The following is a 4,178-nucleotide window of genomic DNA, read 5'->3' on the forward strand; positions in this document are numbered from 1 at the left end:
ACCGAGCTGCTTGAAGCTACTTCCCGGCCTAGGGTCCACGTACCCCGTCGTGCCCTGGTCCCTGCCCGTAGATGGCTCAAGGCCACCGGCTGCCCTCCTCGGCAGATCTGTGCCCCTTGACATGATCCCCTGCGACCGGGGTTCGAGCTCCTATCAGGCCCAGACCAAAGTCTGCCACCTTGTATTCTACAAGGAGCCCAGCTCCTGACCTCTCTTTTCTCTCTTTTTCTGACACTTCTCCCTTTCCCTCACCAACACCCCTAGTGGCTGGCCCTATTCCCTTCAGGCCCCCCAATGGCGTGTCTGGTGGGTGTGGTGCAAAGTGTTCCTAGGATTTTGACTGGCTTGGCTCTTAGCAACACCAACAGACAGGGATCCGTAACCAAGGAGGATACGGATACTGTGCAGAAGGGCAGATTGCACAATACCCTGTGACGACCTGATAGGCCAGGGCGTCACAGATGTTTAACTTGACCCCAGATAACGAAGCCCATACAAGTCAATGGGAACGAGACATTTGGGGCTGTAAATTGGCTGTAGTAAGTGCTAGGGGGCTGCAAATGGAAGGGAAATGGTAGTAAGAGCAGGAAAGTTATGCATATGTGGCGCCCCTGAGTGTCAAGTGCCACAGGGTGCTACATCTAACCCCGGATTCCTGTAACATCAGTGCCGATAAACACCACAAACACACACATCCACGGCCTTTTCCCCAGACTGGGCAAAAGGCTATAGATGGACCCTATGGATGGCCACCTATTGGTTGGGACTCATCCAATCCACTAGTCAGACACCTGGGAGGGAGAGGGGCTAGTCAATGAAGTGATGGACGATGGACATCTTGTCAGACAGTAAAGGCCACTTTACATGCAACGACATTGCTAACGCAATGTCGTTGGGGTCACGGAATACGTGACGCACATTCAGCCTCGTTAGCGACGTTGTTGCGTGTGACACGTACGAGCGACCGCTAATGAGCAAAAATACTCACCTTATCATTGCTCGTTGACATGCTATCCAGTTCTCAAATATCGTTGCTGCTACAGGTACGATGTTGTTCGTCGTTCCTGCGGCAGCACACATCGCTATGTGTGACACCGCAGGAACAAGGAACCTCACCGTACCTGAGGCCCCCCGCAATGAGGAAGGAAGTAGGTGGGCGGGATGTTCGTCCCGCTAATCTCCGCCCCTCCGCTTCGATTGGGCGGGCGCTTAGTGACGTCGCTGTGACGCCGAACGAACCGCCCCCTTAGAAAGGAGGTGGTTCGCCGGTCACAGCGACGTCGCTAGGCAGGTAAGTAGTGTGACGGGTCTGAGCTATGTTGTGCACCACGGGCAGCGATTTGCCCGTGACGCACAATTGATGGGGGCGGGTACGCACACTAGCGATCTTGCTAGCGAGATTGCAGCATGTAAAGCGGACTTTAGTCAGAAGACGTGAAGTCAATAAGGCGTTCAGTCAGAAATCAGTACACAGATGGAAAGTGTAAAGTGACTGACTGAGTAGAAAGGAATACGGTTGCCCAGGAGAGTACGGAGTGAGTACTCACTAAACTGAGCACCGGCGGGGTACAGAGCCCTAGTTCAGGAGAACGCTACAAGCTCACCTGATAAAATCTGCCCGGTGAGGGGACCATCCAGGACCTCACCAATGTTAGTGTCCAGGGCACAGCAGAAAAGAGGGAACCTGAGAACGGGGACAGAGGTCTGACCCAGGAGAGGTTCAAGCTGCTTGCCATACGGGCCAAGACAGAGACACAGGAGGGGACCCCAAAATGCTCCAGGCCACGGGGACCAACCAACTACAGATGGGTGTATGGAAGTAAAGCTCACCAGATCCCTACACCGGCAATGAGACAAAGGGAATACCGGATTGGTAGAGACCAGCACCAGCTGGGTTGCAGCTAGTCCAAACTAGTGATTAATGCACAAGTTAAACTGCAGCCCCTGTATTGTCTGAATTCTTCCTACACCTCTACATCATTATACTACAACCACCATCATCCTCCCCTGGGGCCTAGCTCTACTTGCGGAGAGCCATACCATCCAAGCTGCCCAATAACACCCGCCCCAGCAGTGAGAGACTTTGCAGCGGCGGATTTACCCATATAGCCGCATAACGCAAGTGGCATCACAAAAAAAACCTTTTTTTTTATTTTTCCCTTGTACAAATCCCATGTTTAAGTTACCACCAGGGTCACGGAACCGGGCAACGGCCACCCGTGATACGTCCCAGTGAATACAAGCCCCGGACTGAGTATCCCAAAGCCCTGGAGTGCGTCACATACCATGTTTCCCAGTGGATCACACTGCAGTCAGACTGTCATCCGAGCCCGCTAATTAAGGTTCATCAATATTCACTGCTTCCCCCTCCCACCCTCTGTGCAAGTGTCTATGACTGGTTGCACACTTTTAAACACTCCTCCACCATGTCCGCGTCTGTGATTGGTTGTAGTCAGTTTCCTTTATAGTACTGTAAAAAGAAATACAAAATTTTAAAAAATTGCGTAGGCTACCGCAATATTTTGATAGCCAGCGCACATAAAACAACAGCTGCAGGCTGCATGTGTGAGATTTATTGTGACTGGATATCAAAATAGAGGGGGAAAAAAGGTGTAGGATCTCCCTTATTTTTGATAACTAGCCATGGTAAAGCAGATAGGTGGGGCTGAGAAAATAGGAACAGATTCCTCAGAACTACCTCACCCAGGGAAATTCCTGGACAAAGCATCAGCTTTGATATTCTTAAACGGTGGATGGTAAGTGCCAAAGAAATTAAAACTGGTAAAAAATAAAGACCACCTAGCTTGTCTAGGATTAAGTTGTTTAGCAGATTCGAAATAAAACACATTTTTATGGTAGGTAATCACCATCACAGGGTGAGCTGCCCCTTTAATAAATGACACAACTCCTCAAAAGCCAACCTAATGGCCAAAAGTTCTCGATTACCAATATCATATCTCCTCTCAGCTGATGACAATTTTTTTGAGAAAAAGGCACATGGATGCCATTTACCAAAAAAAGGCGATTTTCCATTTTTTGTTTTTTCCTCCCTTTTTTCCATCAATATTGCCATATGAGAGCTTGTTTTTTTTTTAGAGATGAGCTGTAATTTTGAAAGACTCCAATCACTCTGCCCCATATTGTACTGGAAAACAGAAAAAAAATTCCAAGTGTGGTGAAATTGCAAAAAAAAATTACAATTCCACGATTGTTTTTTTGTATTCACCATGTTTACTATTTTGAAAAACTGGTGCCACACAATGGAGTTTTATGCTTGCTTTATTAGAAAAAGTGTCAAACAATCACCAACACAAATAGTGTAAACATACTGACAGTAAAAGGCTAAAAGAAGTAACCTTGCTATATAGTGATCCAGATATAACAATAGTATAACCCACACATAGATTTTTGTTTAGGGTGGTAGATGGTACTTATATCACACCATTAGGAACCATACCCATAAGGTGCAGGAAAGTAGCATGATCCCCCAAAAGTCTAGACACAATGGTAAAGCATAGTAGATATAAACCGCAATTGGTGGTTACCATGTATCCAAAACCCACCCTTTCAGCGGACAAGTAAAACAATACATACCAGATTGGTCAGACAGGTGGGGGGTATATCGAGGATCACAGGCCCGACGCGCGTTTCGGCACACCTTTCTCAAGGGCCGTTACACGTTGTCTGTAAGCCGCCAAATTTTACCTTTAAATACCCCAATTGGTCCACCTCCGTCCGCCCACCTATTACGCAGTAGTCGCGCTCACCTGCGGCGAGCCCCGGGTGTTGTATACATACACTCGGCGGCGGTCCACGGCACTCCACGCATGCGCCGGAGCCAAAGCTCCGTGACGTCATTGACGCATGCGCGGAACCATAAAAGATGCTGCCGGGTGCATGCACCCAAAGACAACGCCTGCAGCGTGAGCGCAGGTACGTAACAAAAGGGGGGCGGATCGGAAAGCAGATAGTGATCATATATATATACACAACTGTCCTGACAGCATACCTACCGGCAAATAGAACATAAACATAGATCCAATATATGGGAAAGTCCCATCAGACAATTTGGATCCCCCTCGATCCATATCATCATGAAAAATCATTGTTCGATTATTTAGATCTATTAACAATCGTAGACATATATATGTATAAGAGACAACAATCCCATATCAATA

The sequence above is a fragment of the Anomaloglossus baeobatrachus genome, chromosome 1, assembly GCF_048569485.1.
Source record: "Anomaloglossus baeobatrachus isolate aAnoBae1 chromosome 1, aAnoBae1.hap1, whole genome shotgun sequence".
NCBI lineage: Eukaryota > Metazoa > Chordata > Amphibia > Anura > Aromobatidae > Anomaloglossus > Anomaloglossus baeobatrachus.